Source organism: Mobula birostris, chromosome 32 (assembly GCF_030028105.1).
Source record: "Mobula birostris isolate sMobBir1 chromosome 32, sMobBir1.hap1, whole genome shotgun sequence".
NCBI lineage: Eukaryota > Metazoa > Chordata > Chondrichthyes > Myliobatiformes > Myliobatidae > Mobula > Mobula birostris.
This window is the reverse complement of record NC_092401.1, coordinates 8,432,175-8,456,033: the sequence shown is the minus strand read 5'-3', so window position 1 is coordinate 8,456,033 and position 23,859 is coordinate 8,432,175. Positions and strand designations below refer to the sequence as shown.

The following is a 23,859-nucleotide window of genomic DNA, read 5'->3' as shown; positions in this document are numbered from 1 at the left end:
ACAAGAAAGAATGCTTAAACAATATATTTACAATATTACTCAAATATTATTGATATATTAAATATGCAAGACTCCTCCGTGCTTATTTATAAGCTCCAATTCAAAATAGAATACATCTCAACTTATGTACATACAGTATATACAGTATAATACAAATACTATATAGATATCCACAGCACAGTGAATTTTAAGTTGTCACATTCAGGCCCGAAGATCTAATCGCAGTGGGAGAGTTCTTACACTTATGTGATAACGTCTTTCCTTACAAGGGAGTGATCACTCTGGTTGGCAGGTGAGACTTGTGGCTGTGGATCAGTTTCAGGTTCTGGAATTTCCTCCATGGTGGTTGTAGGACTTGACTCTGAGATTGCAGGAAGTGGTTCTGAACAGCTTTCTTCTCCAACTATTGATTCTACTCTCCTCAACTGACCAATATGCCATCTCCAGATGACATCAGATGCAATCTCCACTGTGTAGGCGAGTGGTCCAGTTCTGTCCTTAGTCTTTCCCAGTACCCACTTTTGATCACCGCTCTAGCCCCTCGCCAGAACCGCTTGTCCATTGGCGAAGCATAGAACCTCTCTGTTTTGAGGAGCCCTCAACTGGTCTCAGTTGTTTGTCCTGCATACTTCTGAAACACAGTTTGAGGAGATCCAAGCATGAGCACAAAGGATGGCCCAGAAACAGCATAGCTGGTAAGTGGTTGATTGTGGAGTCTGCTGTATTGTGATACGCAAGGAGGAAATTGGCGAGCCTCTGATTCAGTGTCAGTGTAGTGTGTTCAGTTGACATTGCTTGTAGTGTGTTCCTTAGACTGAACAAACCCACTGTGTATATAACGCAAAGATGCTGGAAATTCAAGCAACACACATCAAAGTTGCTGGTGAGTGCAGCAGGCCAGGCAGCATCTCTAGGAAGAGGTACAGTCGACATTTCAGGCCGAGACCCTTCCTCTTCCTAGAGATGCTGCCTGGCCTGCTGCGTTCACCAGCAACTTTGATGTGTGCCACTGTGTATATACTTATTTCTGGAACAAAATTATCATCTGCAGAACTTGTTCTTACCCTCACTACTTCTTTTTCAATACCTCCCACTTCCATTGAATCTAAGATGTACCTATGGGCCCTTGTATAGGCTATAGCATTTCTGTCTTTTTAACTAAATGGAACAGTAACTGTTCCAAGCCTACTCTGGCATCTTCCTCAACTCTTTCTTCACTACTCTGATGATTGAATTGTTGTGGCTTTCTGCAGTCATGCGGATCTCAGCAGTTTTATCAGCTTTTCCATTCCTCTGGAACTTTCTAGCTTCCACTCTACTCTCAAATTCACTTGGAACATTTCTGACACTTCTCTCTCTTTTCTGGATCTCTCTATCTCTATTCTGAGAGACAAGTTATCCACCAATAGCTACAATAAACCCACTTAGCTACCTTGACTATCCCTTCTCCCATTTTGTCTCCTGTATGCTCAAAGTTTACACTTCAAAGTAAAATTTATTATCAGAGTACATACAAGTCACCACATACAACCTGAGTTTCTTTTTCTGTGGGTATATTTAGCAAACCTATGGAACAGTAACTGTAAACAGGATCAGTAAACTGTTAACATCAGGAAATGTAAATTGTATACAAACTGCAAATGCAGATAGTAAATAAATATCAATAAATACGGGCATGAAATAACAAGATAGAAGAGTCCTTAAATGAGTGTAGTCATCCCGTTTTGTTCAAGAGCCTGATGGTTGAAAGGTGTAACTGTTCTCTAACCTGGTGGTGCGAGTCCTGAGGCTCTTCTACCTTCTACCTGATGGCAGCAGTGGGAAAAGAGCATGGCCAAGGTTGCGAGGACCTTTGATAATGGATGTGTTTTTCTACGGCAGCATTTCATGTAGATGTGCTCAATGGTTGGGAGGGTTTTACCCGTCATATACTGGGCCAAATCCACAACCTTTTGTGGGATTTTCTGCTCCAAGGCATTGGTGTTTCCAAACCAGGCTGTAATTCAGCCAGTCAGCACACTTTCCACCACACATCAATAGAAGTTTGATGACATGCTGAATCTCCGCAGACTCCCGAGGAAGTTGAGGTACTGTTGTGCTTTCTTTGCAGTTATATTTATATGTTGGGTCCAGGACAGGTCATCTGAGATAGTGACACCCAGGAATGTAAAGTTACTGACCCTCTCCACCTCCGATCCTCCGATGATTACTGAATTCTGGACCTCTGCTTTCATAGAAACATAGAAAACCTACAGCACAATACAGGCCCTCTGGCCCACAAAGCTGTGCCGAACATGTCCTTACCTTAGAAATTACCTGGGGATACCTATAGCCCTCTATTTTTCTAAGCTCCATGTACCTATCCAGGAGTCTCTGAAAAGACTCTATCATATCCACCTCCACCACTGTCACCAGCAGCCCATTCCATGCACTCACCACTCTGCGTAAAACACTTACCCCTGACATCTCCTCTGTACCTACTTCCAAGCACCTTAAAACTGTGCCCTCTCGTGCTAGCCACTTCAACCCTGGGAAAAAAGCCTCTGACTATCTCCATGATCAATGCCTCTCATTATCTAGTACACCTCTATCAGATCACCTCTCATCCTCTGTTGCTCCAAGGAGAAAAGGCCAAGTTCAGTCAACCTGTCTTCATAAGGCATGCTCCCCAATCCAGGAAACATTCTTGTAAGTCTCCTTTGCACCCTTTCTATGGTTTCCACATCCTTCCTATAGTGAGGCAACCAGAAATGAGCACAGTGCTCCAAGTTGGGTCTGACTAGGGTCCTGTAGAGCTGCAACATTACCTCCCAGCTCTTAAGCTCAGTCCCATGATTGATGAAGGCCAATGCACCATATGCCTTCTTAACCAACAGAGTCAACCTGCGTAGCAGTTTTGAGTGTTCTATGGACTCAGCCCCTAAGATCCCTCAGATCCTCCACACTGCCAAGAGTCTGACCATTAATACTATATTCTGCCATCATATTTGACCTACCAAAATGAACCACCTCACACTTAGCTGAGTTGAACTCCATCTGCCACTTAACCCAGTTTTGCATCCTATCAATGTCCCACTGTAACCTCTGACAGCCCTCTACACTATCCACAATACCCCCAACCTTTGTGTCATCAGCAGATTTACTAACCCATCCCTCCACTTCCTCATCCAGGTCATTTATAAAAGTCACGAAGAGTAGGAGTCCCAGAACCAATCCCTGAGGCAAACCACTGGTCACCGATCTCCATGCAGAATATGACCTGTCTACATCTGCTCTTTTCTTCTGTCGGCAAGCCAGTTCTGGATCCACAAAGCAATGTCCCCTTGGATCCCATGCCTCTTCACTTTCTCAATAGGCCTTGCATGGGGTACCTTGTCGGATGCCTTGCTGAAACCCATATACACTACATTTACTGCTCTATCTTCATCAATGTGTTTAGTCACATCCTCAAAAAATTCAAACAGGCTCGTAAGGCACGACCTGCCTTTGACAAAGCAATGTTGACTATTCCTAGTCATATTATGCCTCTCCAAATGTTCATAAATCCTGCCTCTCAGGATCTTCTTCATCAACTTACCAACCACTGAATTAAGACTCACTGGTCTATAATTTCCTGGGCTATCTCTACTCCCTTTCTTGAATAAGGGAACAACATCTGCAACCCTCCAGTCCTTTGGAACCTCTCCTGTCCCCATTGATGATGCAAAGATCATCGCCAGAAGCTCAGCAATCTTCTCCCTCACCTCCCATAGTTGCCTGGAGTACATCTTGTCCGGTTCCAGTGACTTATCCAACCTGATGCTTTCCAAAAGCTCTAGCGTATCCTCTTCTTCTTACATTGGAATGTACCTGTGCAAAACCCCATGCAAATATCCCCTGAACATTTGCCACATTTCTTCCGTATGTTTCCCTGAGAACATCTGTTTCCAGTTTATGCTTCCAATTTCCTGCCTGATAGCCTGATATTTCCCCTTACTGCAGTTAAATGCTTTCCTAACTTGACTGTTCCTATCTCTGTCCAATGTTATGGTAAAGGAGATAGAATTGTGATCACTATCTCCAAAATGCTCTCCCACTGAGAGATCTGACACCTGACCAGGTTCATTTCCCAATACCAGATCAAGTGCAGCCTCTCCTCTTGTAGGCTTATCTACATATTGTGTCAAGAAACCTTCCTGAACACACCTAACAAACTACCCCATATAAACCTTCACTCTAGGGACATGCCAATCGATATTTGAGAAATTAAAATCTCCCACCACAACAACCCTGTTATTATTACACCTTTCTGGAATCTGTCTCCCTATTTGCTCCTTGATGTCCCTGTTACTATTGGGTGGTCTATAAAAAAAACCCAGTAGAGTTATTGACCCCTTTCTGTTCCTAACTTCCACCCACAGAGACTCTGTAGACAATCCCTCTATGTCTTCCTCTTTTTCTGCAGCCATGACACTATCTCTGATCAACAATGCCACGCCTCCAACCTCTGTCGCTTCCCTCCCTGTCCTTTCTGAAACATCTAAAGCCCGGCACTTGAAGTAACCATTCCTGCCCATTGAGCCATCCAAGTCTCTGTAATAGCCATAACATCATAGCTCCTTCTCCTGGTCTACTATCAGTTCCTTGATCATATTGACAATGAGTGATACTCCACTGAAACAGACCCTTTGGCCCATCTAGCCTGTACCGAACCATTTAAACTGCCTAGTCCCATTGACTTATGCCCTGACCATAGCCCACCATACCCCACCCATCCATGTACTGTACCTATCCAAGCTTCTGTTAAAGGTTGAAATTGAAATCACATCCACCATTAGTGCTGGCAACTCATTCCACACTCTCACCACCCTCTGAGTGAAGAAGTTTCCTCTTGTTCCCCTTCAACACTTCACCTTTCATCCTTAACCTATGACCTCTCATAGTCTCACCCAGCCTCAGCAGAAAAAAGCTTGCTCACATTTACCCTAGTTATACCCTTCATAATTTTGTATACCTCTATCAAATTTCCATCAATCTTCTATGTTGTAGGGAATAAAGTTCTAACCTGTTCAATCTTTCCTTGTAACTCAGGATTCTCCAGCTCCAGTAACATTCTTGTAAATTTCTCTGTTCTCTTTCAATGTTATTTACATCTTTCCTGTAGGTAGGTGGCTAAAACTGCACGTAATACTCCAAATTAGAACTCAACAGTCGTATACAACTTCAACATAATATCCCCAACTTCTGTATTCAATACATTGATAAAGGCCAATGTGCCAAAACCTTTCTTTACGACTCTATCTACCTGTGACACCCCTTTCAATGAATTATGGACCTGTATTCCCAGATCCCTTTGTTCTACCCCACTCCTCAGTACCCAATTGCTCACTGTGTAAGACCTACCAAAGTGCAACACCTCACACATATGCATTAAATTCCATCTGCCATTTTTTCAGCCCATTTTCCAGCTGGTCTAGATCTCACTGCAAGCTTTGATAGTCTTCTTCACTGTTCACTACACCGCCAATCTTTGTGTCATGTGCAAATTTGCTGATCTAGTTAACCACGTAATCATCCAGATCATTGATACAGAGGACAAGCACTAACCTACCCAGCACTGATCCCTGCAGCACTCCACTAGTCACAGGCTTCCAGTCAAAGAGGCAACCATCTCCTGCCACTTTTGGGCTTCTCCCGCAAACCAATGTCTAATCCAATTTAGTACCTCATCTTGAAGTGACTGAACCTTCTGACCAAATTCCCATGTGGGACCTTGTCAAATGCCTTGCTGAATTCCATGTAGACCATACCCACTGCTATGCCTTTATCAACCTTTCTGGAAACTGGAAGTTCTAGAGGTAGATAAGTCACCTGGACCAGATGGTATACACCCAGGGTTCTGAAGGAGGTGGCTGAAGAGATTGTGGAGGCATTGGTAATGATCAAGAATCGATTGATTCTGACATGGTTCTGAAGGAATGGAAAATTGCAAATGTCACTCTCCTCTTCAAGAAAAGCGAGAGGCAGAAGAAAGAAAATTATAGGTCAGTTAGTCTGAACTTGGATGTTGGTAAGATGTTTGAGTTGATTGTTAAGGATGTGGTTTCAGGGTACTAGGAGGAACTTGATAAATAGGCCGTAGTCAGCTTGGTTTCTATCAGAGAAAATCTTGCCTGACAAATCTGTTGGAATCCTTTGAAGAAATAATAAGCAGGATAGACAAAAGAGAATTGGTGGATGTTGTGTACTTGGATTTTCAGAAGGCCTTTGACATAAACGCTTGTCATATGAGGAGCATTTAGTAGCTTTGGGCCTGTACTCACTGGAATTCAGAAGAATGGGGTGGGGGGGGGGTGGAGAATCACATTAAAACCTGTCGAATGTTGAAAGGCCTTGATAGAGTGGATGTGGAGAGGATGTTTCCTTTGGTGGGGATGCCTAGACAGAGTACACAGACTCAGATTAGAGGGTTTTTTTTAGGAAAGGAGATGAGGTGGAAGTTCTTTAGCCAGGGAGTAGCAAATTGTGGAATTCATTGCCACAGGCACATGTGGAGGCCATCATTGGGTATATTTAAGACAGAGGTTGGTTGATTCTTGATTAGCCAGGGCATGAAGGGATACGGGGAGAAGACAGGAGACTGGGGCTGAGAGGGAAAATAGATCAGCCATGATGAAATGGCAGAACAGACTTGATGGACCAAATGGATTAATTGTAGTCCTATATCTTATGGGATCTGTACTCTCAATTAATTAAAGTCTGTTATTGACAAAGGTGTGGTGTACTGTATGTGGATTTGCTGTTGATATAAAAAAATACAAGGGTGATAAGGTTGCCTGTGAAAAGGATGCAGGTTTAATTCTGATCCTTTATCTTATGGTGTTATAAGATGTTTCTGCTTGTGGGAGAATCTGGAACTGGGAGTCATTGTTTAAGAAAAGGGGCTGCCTATTTTTCTGAGAGGAGGAGTCATGTCTTTGGATTTCTTTTCCTCAAAGGCAGAGGTTTTAATTATTTTTTAAACTAGAGATATTGGATATGATGCAAGATAGTGAAAGACAACTGGGGATTGTTGAGAATGGGGAATTGAGGTTAGAATCAAATCAGGAATGATTATCTTGAATTGTGAAGCAGGAATGAGCACCACTGCTCCTAATTTGTTTTTTTGAATACCTACTTCCACTTGAACTTCCTTTGTATCCTTATCAGCACTTATATTCATCCATTATACCTGCCCTAATTTTTTTCTTAATAATTTTCTTCAGCAGTTGAACAGGGCAGACTGTGCAAGCACGTGTAAGTCAGACCGTGAGGCAGCGGGGGTATTTAAAAGAGGTCAGACTAACGGAGCGGGCGACGGAGTAGAGGAAGACAGAGTAGGAAGGCTTTGGCTCCTGAGGCTTCGGCAAGCAGAGGCTGAGGAGGAGCTTCACTCCAAGTGAGGTAAGACCGGGTAAATTCCTTTAATAAATCTAATTACCTTAAGAGTAGGTAATGGAGGCAGCAGTTAGGGCAGTTGAGTGCTCCGTTTGCAATATGTGGGAAGTCAGGCTGAGCACAATCGTCCCTGATGACTACACCTGTGAAAGGTGCATCCAGCTGCAGCTCCTGACAAACCGAGTTAGAGAACTGGAGCTGGAGCTGGATGAACTTCGGATCATTCGGGAGGCAGAGGTAGAAATAGAAATGGAGAGGAGTTACAGGGAGATAGTCACCCCTAAGAGTCAGGAGACAGGTAGCTGGGTGACTGTCAGGAGAGGGAAGGGGAATAGACAGAATGAGCAGAGCACCCCTGTGGCCGTTCCCACCAATAATAAGTACATTGTTTTGGATACTGTTGATGGGGACGACCTACCAGGGACAAGTTGCAGTGGTTCCGTCTCTGGCACCGAGATGAGACCCTCAACTCAGAAGAGAAGGAGTGAAAAGAGGAGAGCAGTAGTGATAGGGGATTCGATAGTTAGGGGGACAGATAAGAGGTTCTGTGGAAGAGATGGAGAATCCCAGATAGTCTGTTGCCTCCCTGGTGCCAAGGTCCTCAATATTTTGGATCGAGTTCTCGGTATTCTCAAGAGGGAGGGTGAGTAGCCGGATGTCGTGGTCCATATTGGGACCAATGACATGGTAGGAAGAGTGAGGAGGTCCTGAAAGGTGAGTTTAGGGAGTTAGGCGCCAAGTTAAAGGACAGGATCTCCAGGATAGCAATCTCAGGATTGCTACCAGTGCCACGTGCAGGTGGGTTTAGAAATAGTAAGATAGCGCAGATCAACATGTGGCTGAAGACATGGTGCAGGAGGGCGGGCTTCAGGTTTATAGATAATTGGGCAGTTTTCCAGAGAAGGTGGGACCTGTTCCGGCAGAATGGTCTACATCTGAACTGGAGGGGGACAAATATCCTTGCGGGTAGGTTTGCTAGAGAGGCTCCAGTGGATTTAAACTAGATACGAGGGGGGAGGGGAACCAGAGTGTAGGAACAGATATAGGGAAGAAGGAAGAAAAAGAAAATAGTAAAGTTGTTTGCACTGATAGTGATAAACAGAGAGTAAGAGGTGGAAAATTTCTTAAATGCATTTATTTTAATGCTAGGAGAATTATAAGAAAGGTAGATAAGCTTAAAGCATGGATTGATACCTGGAAGTATGATGTGGTAGCTATTAGTGAAACATGGTTACAGGAGGGGTGTGATTGGCAATTAAATATTACTGGATTTAATTGCTTCAGGTGTGATAGAATTGGAGGGACAAGAGGGGGAGATGTTGCATTGCTTGTCAGAGAAAATATTACAGCGGTGCTCTGGCAGGATAGATTAGAGGGCTCGTCTAGGGAGGCTATTTGGGTGGAATTGAGGAATGGAAAAGGTGTAGCAACTCTTATGGGGGTGTATTATAGACCAGCAAATAGGGAGCGAGAATTGGAGGAGCAAATTTGTAAGGAGATAGCAGATATTTGTAGTAAGTACAAGGTTGTGATTGTGGGAGATTTTAATTTTCCACACATATACTGGGAAGCCCATACTGTAAAAGGGCTGGATGGGTTGGAGTTTGTAAAATGTGTGCAGGATAGTTTTTTGCAGCAATACATAGAGATACCAACTAGAGAAGGGGCAGTGTTGGATCTCCTGTTAGGGAATGAAATAGGTCAGGTGACGGAGGTTTGTGTTGGGGAGCACTTCAGGTCCAGTGATCACAATGCTATTAGTTTCAATATAGTTATGGAGAAGGATAGGTCTGGACCCAGGGTTGAGATTTTTGATTGGAGAAAGGCTAACTTTGAGGAGATTCGAAAGGATTTAGAATGAGTGGATTGGGACAATTTGTTTTATGGGAAGAATGTAATAGAGAAATGGAGGTCATTTAAAGGTGAAATTTTGAGAGTACAGAATTTTTATGTTCCTGTTAGGGTGAAAGGAAAGGTTAAAAGTTTGAGAGAGCCATGGTTTTCAAGGGATATTGGAAACTTGGTTCGGAAAAAGAGAGGTATCTACAATAAATATAGGCAGCATGGAGTAAATTAGGTGCTTGAGGAATAGAAAGAGTGTAAAATGAATCTTAAGAAAGAAATTAGAAAAGCTAAAAGAAGATATGAGGCTGCTTTGGCAAGTAAAGTGAAAATAAATCCCAAGGGTTTCTACTGTTATATTAATAGCAAAAGGATAGTGAGGGATAAAATTGGTCCCTTAGAGAATCAGAGTGGACAGCTATGTGTGGAGCCAAAAGAGATGGAGGAAATTCTGAACAATTTCTTTTCTTCGGTATTCACGAAGGAGAAGGATATTGAATTGTGCAAGATAAGGGAAACAGGTAGGGAAGTTATGGAAACTACGATGATTAAAGAAGAGAAAGTACTGGAGCTTTTAAGGAATATAAAGATGGATAAGTCTCCAGGTCCGGACAAGATATTCCCTAGGATCTTGAGGGAAGTTAGTGTGGAAATAGCAGGGACTCTGACAGAAATGTTTCAAATATCATTAGAAACGGGGATGGTGCCGGACGATTGGCGTATTGCTCATGTTGTTCCATTGTCTAAAAAGGGTTCTAAGAGTAAACCTAGCAATTATCGGCCTGTGAATTTGACGTCAGTGGTGGGTAAATCAATGGAATATATTTTTAGAGATGGTATATATAATTATCTGGATAGACAGGGTCTGATTACGAACAGTCAGCATGGATTTGTATGTGGAAGGTCATGTTTGACAAATCTTATTGAATTTTTTGAAGAGTTACTGGGAAAGTTGACGAGGGTAAAGCGGTGGATGTTGTCTATATGGACTTCAAGGTCCCACATGGAAAACTGGTTAGGAACGTTCAATCGTTAGGTATTAATATTGAAGTAGTAAAATGGATTCAGCAGTGGCTGGGTGGGAGACGCCAGAGAGTGGTGCTGGATAACTGTTTGTCAGATTGGAGGCCGGTGACTAGTGGTGTGCCTCAGGGATCTGTCTGGGTCCGATGTTATTTGTCATATACATTAATGATCTGGATGATGGGGTGGTAAATTGGATGAGTAAGCATGCAGATGATACTGAGATAAGTGGAGTTGTAGATAATGAAGTAGGTTTTCAAAGCTTGCAGAGAGATTTAGGCCAGTTAGAAGAGTGGGCTGAAAAATGGCAGATGGAGTTTAATGCTGAAAAATGTGAGGTGCTACATTTTGGTAGGGCTAATCAAAATAGGACATACATGGTAAATGGTAGGGCATTGAAGAATGCTGTTGGTGCATAGTTCCCTGAAGGTGGAAACTCATGTGGATAGGGTGGTGAAGAAAGCTTTTGGTATGCTGGCCTTTATTAATCAGAGTATTGAGTATAGGAATTGGGACGTAATGTTGAAGTTATATAGGGCATTGGTAAGGCCAAATTTGGAGTATTGTGTACAGTTCTGGTCACCGAATTATAGGAAAGATATCAATAAAATTGAGAGAGTACAGAGGAGGTTTACTAAAATGTTGCCTGGGTTTCATCTCCTAGGTTACAGAGAAACATAGAAACATAGAAAATAGATGCAGGAGTAGGCCATTCGGTCCTTCGAGCCTGCACTGCCATTCAGTATGATCATGGCTGATCATCCAACTCAGAACCTTGTACCAGCCTTCCCCCCATACCCCCGATCCCTTTAGCCACAAGGGCCATATCTAACTTCCTCTTAAATATAGCCAATGAACTGGCCTCAACTGTTTCCTGTGGCAGAGAATTCCACAGATTCACCACTCTGTTGAAGATGAACCAAAGGTTGAAGAAGTTAGGTCTTTATTCTTTGGAGCGTAGAAGGTTGGGGGGGACTTGATAGAGGTGTTTAAAATTACGAAGGGGATTAATAGAGTTGACGTGGATAGGCTTTTTCCATTGAGAGTAGGGAAGATTCAGACAAGAGGACATGAGTTGAGAGTTAAAGGGCAAAAGTTTAGGGGTAACATGAGGTGGAACTCTTTTACTCAGAGAGTGGTAGCTGTGTGGAATGAGCTTCCAACAGAAGTGGTTGAGCCAGGTTCGATGTTGTCGTTTAAAGTTAAATTGGATAGCTATATGGACAGGAAAGGAATGGAGGGTTTTGGGCTGAGTGCAGGTCGGTGGGACTAGGTGAGAGTAAGAGTTCGGCACAGACTAGAGGGGCCGAGATGGCCTGTTTCCGTGCTGTAATTGTTATATGGTTAAATATATCTTTAGCATTGCACCAAATTGAAGGATCATACCAACTGATTCATGGTAATGTGTCTTACTAGTTACGTAAAATAACATAGCACATTTGACAAACATAAATCAATGAGATGGCAAAATTAGTGACAGTGCAAAGTTGCGGTGGTGATTGTGAGATAGGTGAAGAAACTTTACTGTCATTCAGGCTTCACATTGAAGTCAACAATTTTTGATAATGACCACTCTCTCATTGTTTCATATAGCAAGTATAGGTAATGAATCTGCAGTTCACCTTTTCACTGTCGACCACTGGACCCCCTACTACTCTGTTTCCTTTTAGATTGCTTCCCAAAAAGATTACGTTCTATTAATTTTTCCATCTTCATTACTATTGCTTAGATGAGGCCTGCTGTCTGTCATGCTGCTCTTTATTTACACTGTGTTGGCTCCCCTCCATTTAATTTCCCTCATTTCTTCTCCCAAAGCTTTTCCCGCATTCAGAACCAGGGCGGAACCCTTCTTGTCACAAACATAGTCCTAAAGAAGGTCTCGCCCAAAAAGTCGACTGTTTGTTCTTTTCCATAGTTGCTGCCTTGTGAGTGTTCTGAGGACTAATTTTTTCCTCATATTCCCCTTTGCCAAGCTCCAATTACCATTATTTGGCATTTTACGACTTATAGCCTTCATAAAACTCCTTTTTTTTACCCAATTTTCCTTCTAGTAAATCTATGGAGTTATTTGCTTCAGGGGACTTTTAATTCAATTCTCAGTCACCATTACACCCCTTCTGTTCTTCCTGCAGACATAAAAGATGCATTAATTGCTCTTTTCTCACCATCCTTAAATTGGTGAGAACCCCAAATGATCCTCTCACCTAAAGAAATTATATATTTAGAGCAAAGGACGATACAACACAGGAACATGCGCTTCAGTCCACAATGTCTCTGCCAAACACAATGCCAAATACTTACTTCAGTTCAGTGCACAACCTTCAATATTTTACTTTGCGGTTTTCTCTATTATGGGGAGATCAGATGGACACTGCAAGCTTGAACCTAGGTAATACACACAAAATACTGGAGGAATTCAGCAGGTCTGGCAGCATCTACGGAGAGGAATGAACAATCAACATTTTGGGCCGAGACCCTTCATCAGGGATACTGCCTGACCTGCTGAGTTCTGCAGGCATTTTGTGTGTGTTACACTGGATTTCCAGGATCTGCAGATCTCTTGTTTTTTAATCGTGAACCTAAATTTATTTATTTATTGAGATACAACGCAGAACAAGCCCTCCTGGCTCTTTGAGCTGCGTTGCCCAGCAACTCCGATTTAACCGTAGCATAAGCATAGGACGCTTTATAATGATCTATTAACTTTCTAACCGCTACATCTTTGGACTCCGGGACGAAATTGAGGCACCTAGAGGGAGCTCACACGGTCACGGAGAGAACAATCAAGCACCTTGCAGACAGCGGTGGGGTACACTCTTCATTTTCCGTAAAGCTGTTGCTGCTGATTGCCTTCTTGAAATGTCAACTATTTCTCTTCACACAAATTCTACACGTACTTCCAACATCAAACAAGAGAAAATCTGCAGATGCTGGAAATCCAAGCAACACACACAAAATGCTGGAGGAACTCAGCAGGCCAAGCTGCATCAGTCCTGCCGAAGGGTCCCAGCCTGAAATGTGGACTGCGGTTTTTTCCATAGATGCTGCCTGGCCTGCTGAGTTCCTCCAGCATTTTGTGTGTGTTGCTTGTACTTTGAACATTTTCTGCTGTTATCTTAAATTTAACCATTCCTATCAATATCTCAGCTATCCTCTCCCAGACAGTGAAACATTTTTGGAGTCAGGTCACTTCTGTTATGAAGAAAAAAAATGCCAGTTTTGAACCAAAGATTCCTACAATCCACTTTGTGATAATGAGCTGATAATGTGCTGGAATAATGTTTGATTGTAAGATAAGTATGCAGCGGAACTTTTCTGGTCTTTGAAGTATTACAATGGGATTTTTCAAAATACCATGAGAAAAGATAAGACGGTTTAGTATCTAATCTTGAAGACAGAGCACCCATCCCAACTCCTATCATGTAATATTCCTTCATATTGCACTGAAATGAGGGCCTATTTTTATGCTCTGATGCGGGACTGGACCTGTTAAACAGCAGCTGATACTAACTGTAGCTTTTGATTTGAGACATATGAAAAAAGTGCAAGAAATAATCATTCAACCATTTGAAGCTCATTTTATCTGTTACTATTTGTTACGGATTTTGTCTTTTTGCCTCCATGTCATTACTGAAAACCATTCAGAAATTTTGATTGTGACGCAGTGGGCAATGATTTCCTTTCTGATTTGAAAGGAAGGCATTAACCACTGTATCATAAATCAGCGGTCCCCAACCACCGGGCCGCAAAGCATGTGCTACCGGGCCGCGAGGAAACGATATGATTTGGCGATATGAGTCAGCTGCACCTTTCCTCATTCCCTGTCATGCCCACTGCTGAGCTTGAATGCACACGAGGTCATTACCCACGCGTCATCCATGTCAGCGCGGGAAGAAGATCAATTCTTCGAGCTTGCAAATGACGGCGGACTGAAAAGTATGTTTGACATAACATCTCTGCCGGCATTCTGGATCAAAGTCAAGGCTAAATATCCTGAGATAGCCACGAAAGCACTGAAAACATTGCTTCCATTTCCAACATATCTCTGCAATGAATGCAACGAAAACCAAATTGCGGAATAGACTGGACATAAGGAACCTCCTTCAAGTATCGCTGTCTCCCATCACCCCTCGATAGGACCGTCTTGTTGCAGGGAAACAAGCCCAGGGCTCCCACTGATTCAGCGATATTGGTGTGTTGCAATGATTTTATATGTTCATACGGGGAAAATATGTGCTGTGTGTTTAATATCCACACATTACTTAAAATGTTATGATGCTATTGACTTACTTATGTAACCATATAACAATTACAGCACGGAAACAGGCCATCTTGGCCCTTCTAGTCCATGCCAAATGCTACCCTCACCCAGTCCCACCGACCTGCACTCAGCCCACAACCCTCCATTCCTTTCCTGTCCATATACCTATCCAATTTTTCTTTAAATGATAATATAGAACCTGCCTCTACCACTTCTACTGGAAGTTCGTTTAACACTGACTTCAAGCTCTGCTGATAATTGACTTATCACTATATTCATGCGAGGAAAATATGCGCTGTGTGTTCAATATTAAATTCGTTAGATAAACCCTTTTAGAAATGAAATTGAGTGTATTAGCCACTTATCACCTATATTCCAGTCGTGATTAACACCCCCCCTGAACAGAATCGCCAAAAATGATTTGTAGAAAGAATCGGCACGTACATGCATGCGCACTTGTGCCCGCGCAAGGCTTCATGGTCATTGTAGTCTCTGGGGGTTAACAATGTATTTGACTGCTACTCTTGCCCATTGGCAATCCTACCCGCACCCCCTTCCCCTCCCCCCGGTCGGCCGGTCCGCAAGAATATTGTCAATATGAAACCGGTCCACAGTGCAAAAAAGGTTGGGGACCCCTGTCATAAATGAATCTTACTTGATATAGAAGGGTATAGAAACAGAAAACTGAGTGTGTTGTTAATTTAAACTTGTTACTTTTATTAACTCTTTGCTCATACTTACAAGGAACAAGATGGAGCACATTTCATGTTTGACCCTTGGTGTCAGTGAACCTCCCTCCCATCATTTGGATTGCTCTATGTATAGAAAAGGTTTAGAGGAATGAGACTAGCTTGGTCAGCATTGGAGAGTAGGGGTTGAAGAGCCTGGTTCAGGACTACTATATAGCTAGTGACTTCATGACTCTTTATGTTTTGAGTTATTAGCAGTAAATGGAAGGGATCTGACTGAATATCCAGCTGGGCTTCCTAATTCCAATTCATACACTCTGCTGTGCCCAGGCTGTAGTGTCAGCAGAGACAGACAGAAATCAAAATATTATGGTTCAATTTAATATACAACCTGAAATTCTTACTCTTCGCTGACATCCACGAAACAGAAAACAATCCAAAGAATGAATGACAGAAAGCATTAGAAACCCAAAGCCCCACCCCTCTCATGCACAAGCAGCAGCAAAAGCATCAGCTCTTCCCCTTCCCCCCCGACCACGTGCTCTAGCAAAAGCACTAACCTACACCTCCCACCATCCAAGCAATAGAAAAGTCCCCAAAGAGACCATGATCTAGTGTCCATCAAAATCTACTATCCATCCCAACACTTAACGTCTCAGACAGGCTCTCTCTCTCTAACTAGCAAGGGAGAGAGTCGTCACTCCGGGCAACAACAGGAGGGGAGACCAGCAGCTCACTGTTTCGATGTTACAACTACCGCGTTACTTGTCCGAGTTCTCCAACTCGAGGGCCAACGGACTCTCGCCATTAAGAGAGAGATAGTGGTCGCTCGAGTACAGGGGCCTCCCTACAGCAACGCACATTGCCTGCTGCCCTGATGTTTCAACATCCCGCAGTGCTTCATTTGGTGACCTTGGCATGGAACTGGGTCATCCACAGGACCGTGCCCCAAAGGCACACGTCTTCTAGACCACACCTACAGTTTGTGTGATACTTCTTCCCACACCAGTAAGGGGGTCAAATCTTGCACTCAGCGTCAGTAAGACCAAAGAGTCAATTGTGGACTTCAGAAAGGGTAAAATGAGGGGACACACACCTGTCCGCATAGAGGGATCAGACGTGGAGAGAGTGAGCAATTTCAAGTTCCTGGCTGTTGATATATCTGAGGATCTAACCTGGTCTCAACATATCAGTGCATCTATAAAGAAGGCAAGACAATGGCTACATTTCATTAGGAGTTTGAGGAGATTTGGTGTCTCACCTAAAACACTCGCAAAGTTTTACGGATGTATTGTGGAGAGCATTTTGACTGGCTACATCACTGTCTGGTATTGAGGGTGGGGGGAATGTGGGCTGCTGCACAGGATCAAAGTAAGGTGCAGAAACTTGTAAAATTAGTCAGCCCCATCATGGGCAGCAGCCTCCATAGTATCCAAGACACCTTTAAGGAGCAGTGCCTCTAAAAGGCAGCATCCATCATTTAGGATCCCCACCACCCAGGACAGCTTCAGGACAATTTATATCATATACACTTACTGTAATTCACATTTTTTTCTATATTATCATGTACTGCATTGTCTACTGCTGTAAAGTTAAGAAATTTCATGACATATGCCGGTGATATGAGACAGCAAGTTACAGGGAGTTGATGAAAGTTACAGGGAAGTAGTCACCCCGAAGTTGCAGGAGGCGAGTAGCTGGGTGACTGGCAGGAGAAATGGAAATAGGCAGTTAGAGCAGAGCACCCCTGTGGCTATTCCCCTCAAAAATAAGTATACCACTTTGGATACTTTTGTGGGAGATGACCTCCCAGGAGAATGCCACGGCGACTGGGTTACAGGCACCGAGCATGGGTCCGTGGTGCAGAAGGGAAAGAGAGAGAAGAAGGGAGCGGTAGTGATAGGGGACTCGATAGTGAGGGGAGCAGACAGGAGATTCTGTGGACATGATGGGACACCCAGATGGTATGTTGCTTCCCAGGTGCCAGGGTCGGGGATATCTCAGATCGTGTCCACAACATTTTGGAGAGGGAGGGGGAGCAGCCAGATGTCTTGGTACATATTGGTACCAATGACATAGGAAGGAAGAGCAATGAGGTCTTGAAAAGAGAATTTAGAGAGCCAGGTAGAAAGCTGAGAAGCAGGACCTCCCGGGTAGTAATTTCTGGATTGCTACCCGTGTCACGTGCCAGTGAGGGTAGAAACAGGATGATTTAGCAGATAAATGCGTGGCTCAGAAGCTGGTGCAGGGGGCAGGGCTTCATGTTCTTGGATAATTGGGATCTCTTCTGGGGCAGGTATGACCTGTTCAAAAGTTGTGGGTTGCACCTGAACCCGAGGGAGACCAATATTCTTGCGGGCAGGTTTGTTAGAGCTGTTGGGGCGGGTTTAAACTAACTTGGCAGGGGGTTGAGAACCGGAGTGAAGGGGCTCAGGAAAGGACGGATGGTAAAAAAGTAAAGATAGCGTGCAGTCAAATTGTCGGGAAGGGCAGGCAGGTGATGGGACTTAGTTGCAGTCAACAGACTGAGTATCAAATCATTAGGGGTGCAGAGTCAGAAAGAACAGCAAATACAGTACTCAAAGTGATGTATCTAAATGCACGTAGTATAAAAAATAAGGTGGATGATCTTGTTGCACTTCTACAGATTGTTGGGTATGATGTTGTGGCCATCACTGAATCGTGGCTGAAGGATGGTTGTAGTTGGGAGCTGAATGTCCAAGGTTACACGTTATATCGGAGGGATAGGAAGGTAGGCAGAGGGGATGGTGTGGCTCTACTGGTAAAGAATGGCATCAAATCAGTAGAAAGATGTGACATAGAGTGTGAATAAAGGGATCCTTTTCTGGTTGGCTGCCAGTGATTAGTGGTGTTCCGCAGGGGTTGGTGTTGGGACCACTTCTTTTTATGCTTTAGATGATGGAATAGATGGCTTTGTTGCCAAGTTTGCAGGTGATACAAAGATTGGTGGAGGGGCAGGCAGTGTTGAAGAAACAGGTAGGATGCAGAAGGACTTACATTAGGAGAACGAGCAAGAAAGTGATAAATGAAATACAATGTTGGAAAATGCATGGTCATGCACTTTGATAGTAGAAATAAATGTGCAGACTATTTTCTAAACGGGGAGAAAATCCAGGAATGTGAGATGCAGAGGGACTTGGGAGTCCTTGTGCAGAACTTGCAGGTTAGGTCAGTGGTGAGGAAGGCAAATGCCATGTTAGCATTCATTTCAAGAGGTCTAGAATACAAGAGCAAGGATGTGATGCTGAGGCTTTATACGGCATTAGTGAGGCCTCACCCTGAGTATTGTGAACAGCTTTGGGCCCCTCATTTTAGAAGACATGTGCTGGCATTGGAGAGGGTCCAGAGGAGGTTCACAAGGATGATTCCAGGAATGAAAGGGTGAACGAGGAACGTTTGGTGGCTCTAGGCCTGTACTTGCTGAAATTCAGAAGGATGTGGGGGGAGATCTCATTGAAACCTTTTGAATGTTGAATGTTGAAAGGCCTAGACGAGTAGATGTGGAAAGGATGTTTCCCATGGTGGGAGAATCTAGGACAAGAGGGCATAGCCTCAGGATAGAGGGGCGCCCTTTCAAAACAGAGATGCAGAGGAATTTCTTTAGCCAGAGCGTGGTGAATTTGTGGAATTTGTTGCCACATGCAGCTGTGGAGGCCAGGTGGTTGGGTGTATTTAAGGCAGAGATTGATAGGTTCTTGATTGGAAATGGCATCAACGGTTATGGGGAGAAGGCTGGGAACTGGGGTTGAGGAGGAGAAAGAAAAAAGGATCAGCCATGATTGAATGGTGGACCAGACTCGATGGTCCAGATGACCTAATTCTGTCTTATGATCTTATGGTCTTATGGATGTTAAAGCTGATTTTGATTGTGATTCTGATTCTCACTTAAAATGCTGTAAGCATTGAGGATATCAGATTGACACTATCCACTAGATGGCAGCATCTAGTCAGGTGTGATGGCTACTTATGGGAGTCAGTCCAGAGTTGATACCATATTTGTGTTGTGCACACAGCATTAAGGTCAGTCTCATTGATGTCTCCAACATCAAACACTACCCAGTTACAGAATAGTGGCTTGCCAAAACTCTGGAAGTTTCCAGTAATTTATGAAACTAAAAAAAAATAGTAGGGAGTTGAGCATAAACTCCGGATCTCAGAACAATGCCACACAGTACTGTGTATGTGGCAAAGCTCATTTGGAAATACTATCTATTTCTTCACTGATGATTGGCTCCCTGTGTGGGTTGGGTAATAGTGATGACACAGTGTTGTACTGCAGTTGGTAGGTAACTGTGGGACAGCGGCTGGATTGGCTTCCCACTGCCCATTGTCTCCTATAGCCAGGTATAAGAAATGGGGCGAAGCTGAATGAGTTCGACAGGTCGTTTATAAACTTCCCATTGACCTGAAGTGTAGGTATTTTGCTTCATCCATTTCTTTTTGAAATGTTAAAAATAACTGCACAATTTCCAAGCCTCTGACTACCAATTGTCTACCTGACCACTACAGAGGAATGCACTATGCCATCTCCTCCCAAGGCATAGAGATCCTGTTCTTTGATAAGCTGTGTTGCCCAGTATGTGTCGGGAACCGCAGTGTGCGGGATCGTTGAAGTTACTGTGCATGTAGAGTTGGTGTAACTGTTAGGCCATAAGACCTTAAGATATAGGAGCAAATTAGGCCATTTGGCCTATCACATCTGCTCCACCATTCAATTGTGGTTGATATATGAGTTTTTGAGTAAAGGAATCCTGGCCAAGTTCAAAGTCAACAAAAACTCAGGGAGTCTGGAGTTTGGAGAATATAGCTGGGAATGAATGATCAAAAATTAGACAATTTCTGGGTGTCATTCATTAATTTATCTTTCCTGGTTTAATTAATTATTGATTAACTAATTGGAGGTTATGAACCTTAAAATAGCAGGCACGCTCATTGTAATATCAAGAACACCTCCAAAATGCAGAAGAGCATTTTAAATAGGATCTTTTAGAATTTTGTTTCCTCTCTGCACCTGATGTTTCCTGTCAGTGTAGGCTGCTCAACTAGATCACTGTATGACGCACAGTGAACAAACGGGGTTTGTGGGGTGATAAATCATGAGTGGAATATCAATGAGATTTTTCTTCCAGATTGAGAATCACTAAATGTTTTTACTTTCAGTGGAAGTCAAATCTTTGATCTTTTGTTCCATTACATTTAAGACCTGATGAGGTCTCGTGTTATTTTGTGGAGACTTTCTTTTTCCATTTCATATCAAACCTGACGATCATCTGATTTGACTACCATATCCTGACTGTCTCCCCTATGAAATTATTTTCCTTGTACCCAGCCTAATAACAAGTGGGCACAGAACAATAGCACTAGATTGTCTTTAATTTGAAGTTAATTTCGCTAGAGAGCACAGAGTGAAGATGTTGAGTTTCACAATCTGCGTATGTGGTTAAGGTCCAGTTGTCGGATGTCAGGTTGAAATACATCACCAGTACTTGTGGTGATGAGCTTAGTATATTAACGTACTCCCTGTGTGTGAGAGAGAGAGAGAGAGCAGGTGCATGCCTGCGTGTGTCCGTCTCAGCTTCTGTGTATCAGTTCACACATGTACATTGTTCATTATGCACTCCTATTGCCATAAGACAACATTGAAAGATGCAGGAATGTTATCAGGCTAAATTAAGTGACCAATATCTGGGCCTTAGAGGTAGATATGAGGGAGTGTCTTAAATGAGTGAAAGTAGCAGGTATATTTGCAGAGTCTGAGGTCTTAGCATGTGAAAGCAAGCCCACAAATAAATTCACGGCAATCATGGCAAACAGAATTGGAATGTAGTGATCTCAGTTGTTGCAATGCACTGAGAAATAGAGATAAAGGAAGAGAATTTTAGATCAAAACATTGCTTAACCCCTGGAGCCTGTGTAGGTCAGCAGGCAGCAGGGTGATGGCTAAATGCATCAGGGCATGTAAAGACTGTGAAGTAGAATTCTGATTAGTTTTGAAGAGTGAAATTGAGGAACATAGCCAGAAGTGTACAGTCACGTTTAAAGGTTATAAAAGCATGCATGAAGGTTTTAACTTACAGGTGAGCTGAGAAGGGCAGAGCTAGGTTTGAAATGAAGATGGAAATCTGGGGTCTTTGTGGCATAATGTGATTTTATTGTCTAAAATTGATCTTTGGCTCGTGAAGGGAACCAAGGTGCTTTGAGTTTTACTAGAGAAAGATGCAATAGAAACATTAAAATATAGTTTTGAGTCTATTATAACTTGATGTATTTATTAATTTTTTTGTAAAATGGGGGAGTCCTGAGGAGGGCAGAGAGAGTGGAGAGAGATGGAGACAATAGGTGTGTTCAAAGTAAAATTATTATCTATGTCATCATATACAACACTTAAGATTAATTTTTCTTGTGGGCATACTCAATGAATCCATAATAGACTACTGTAGTAACCATAAGAGGATCAATGAAAGACACATCAACTTGGGCTTTCAAACAGAGTGCAAAAAACAACAAACTGCACAGGTACAAAAAGAAAGAGATAATAATAAATAAATAAATAAATAAATATGTAATAAATATCGAGAACATGAGATGACGAGTCCGTGAAAGTGAGTCCATAGGTTGTGACAACATTTCAATGATAGGGCAAGTGAAGATATCCCCCTTTGGTTCAAGAGTCTGATGGTTGAACCTGGTGGTTTGAGTTCTGAGGCTCCTGTACATTCTTCCTGGTGGCAGCAGTGAGAAGAGAGCATGTGCTGGGGGCCCCTCATGATGGAAGCTGCTTCCCTGTTTTGTGTAGATGTGCTCAGTAGTGGGGAGGGCTTTAGCCACGATGGACTGGGCCATATCTACTACTTTTTGTAGGAATTTCCGTTCAAGGGTATTGGTGTTTCCATACCAAGCTGTGATGCAGCCAGTCAATATACTCTCCACTACACAACTATAGAAATTCCTTAAATTTTTAGATGTCATGCTGATTCTTTGCAAAGTGAGTACAGGCACTGCTGTGCTTTCTTCGTAATTGCAATTATGTGCTGGGCCCAGGACTGGTCCTCCAAAATAATAACACAGAGGGATTTAAAGTTACTGACACTCTCCATCTCTGATCCGATATAGACTGGTTCGTGGGCCTCTGGTTTCCTCCTCCTGGTCAATAATCAGCTCTTTGGTCTTACTGACATTGAGTAGGAGGTTTTTGTTCTGGCACCACTCAGCCAAATTTTCAATCTCCCTCCTGTATGCTGATTCATCACTACCTTTGATTCGGCCCATAACAGTGTGTCATCGGTAAACTTGAATATGTCATTGGAGCTGTGCTTAGCCACACTGTCATAAGTATAAAGTGAGTAGAGCAGGGAGCTAAGCAAAGAGCCTTGTGGTCCACCTGTGCTGATGGAGATCATGGAGGAGATCTTGTTGCCAATCCAAACTGACTGGGGTCTGCAAGTGAGGAAATCAAAGATCCAATTGCACAAGGAAATATTGAGGCCAAGATCTTGAAGCTTATTGATTAGTTTAAGGGTATGTTGGTATTGAATGCAGAGCTGTAATTGATAAAGAGCATCCTAATGTATGCTTCTTTGCTGTCTAGATGTTACAGGGCTGAGAAAAGTGCCACTGAGGTGAACACCTGCTGTGGACCTTTTGCTATGGTTGGCAAATTGGAGTGAATCCAAGTTGCTTCTTAGGCAGGAGTTTCGTTACCAACCTCTCAAACACTTCATGACTGTGGATGTATGTGCTACTGGACGACAGTCATTGAGGTATGTTACCACAGTCTTCTTAAGTGCCAGTATAACTGAAGCAGGTGGATACCTTAGACTGCCAATGTGAGAGGATAAAGATCTCAGTGAACACTCCAGCCAGTTGGTCAGTATGGAGTTTTAGTATTTGGCCAGGTACCCTGTCTGGCCTGGATGCTTCTTGTGGTTTCACCCTTCTGATGGCTGCTTGCATGTCGGCTTCAGAGACTGAAATCATAGGATCGTCAGGGGCTGAGGGCATTCTTCTATGTTTTGATGGTCAAAATGAACATAGGAGGGGCTTTGAGTTCACCTGGAAAGGAAGCCCTGATGTAGCCTATGTTGCTTGATGTAACTTTATAAGAGGTGATAGTATTCAAGCCCTGCCACAACTGTCGAGCATTCTTTGTTGATTCAAGAGTAGTTTGTAATTTCCACCAGCCTTGAGATGGCTGGGTTAAGATGGAGCTACTGAAGATGGGCGACAACTGACTGGAGGTTCATAAAGCAAGAAACATGTGGAAAATTGAGGTAAACGATCACCACACAACGAAGAGGCGAGCGAAGTTGAGGCGGACTCGAGGGTTGAGGCGTGCGGGAGCAATGCTAAGTTGGAACAAGGTGAAGGCATGTTCAAGACAGAGTTCGGGCATGCGGAGCAGAGAAAGGTCAGAGTGGAGGAGTTTCTGGAGTCTGTCCACCTAAACTGAGAGCATGGTTGGATTGATCTAAGGACTGGGCAAATTTGGAAAGCTCGGGTACAGGCCAGAATATGGGGGTGATGTCCAGGCCCAGTGTTTAAAAACCAGGCCTGCTGGACTGAAAATGCAGGGTGTTGGGACTGGAGGTGAGGATTGGGCTGGTTCTG

General features: G+C 43.2%; 1 long non-coding RNA gene across 2 annotated transcripts in view; it reads left to right on the top strand.

Annotated features, from left to right (window-relative positions):
- LOC140191222 (uncharacterized) overlaps positions 1-23,859 on the top strand; it is a 78,830-nt gene that overhangs the window by 3,237 nt on the left and 51,734 nt on the right. The window contains exon 2 of one of the 2 annotated variants that reach the window (XR_011883791.1): positions 7,248-7,422. This is a non-coding gene — a long non-coding RNA (uncharacterized lncRNA). Of the gene's footprint in view, positions 1-7,244; positions 7,423-23,859 lie in introns of both variants that reach the window. The other variant, XR_011883790.1, reaches the window with a different exon arrangement.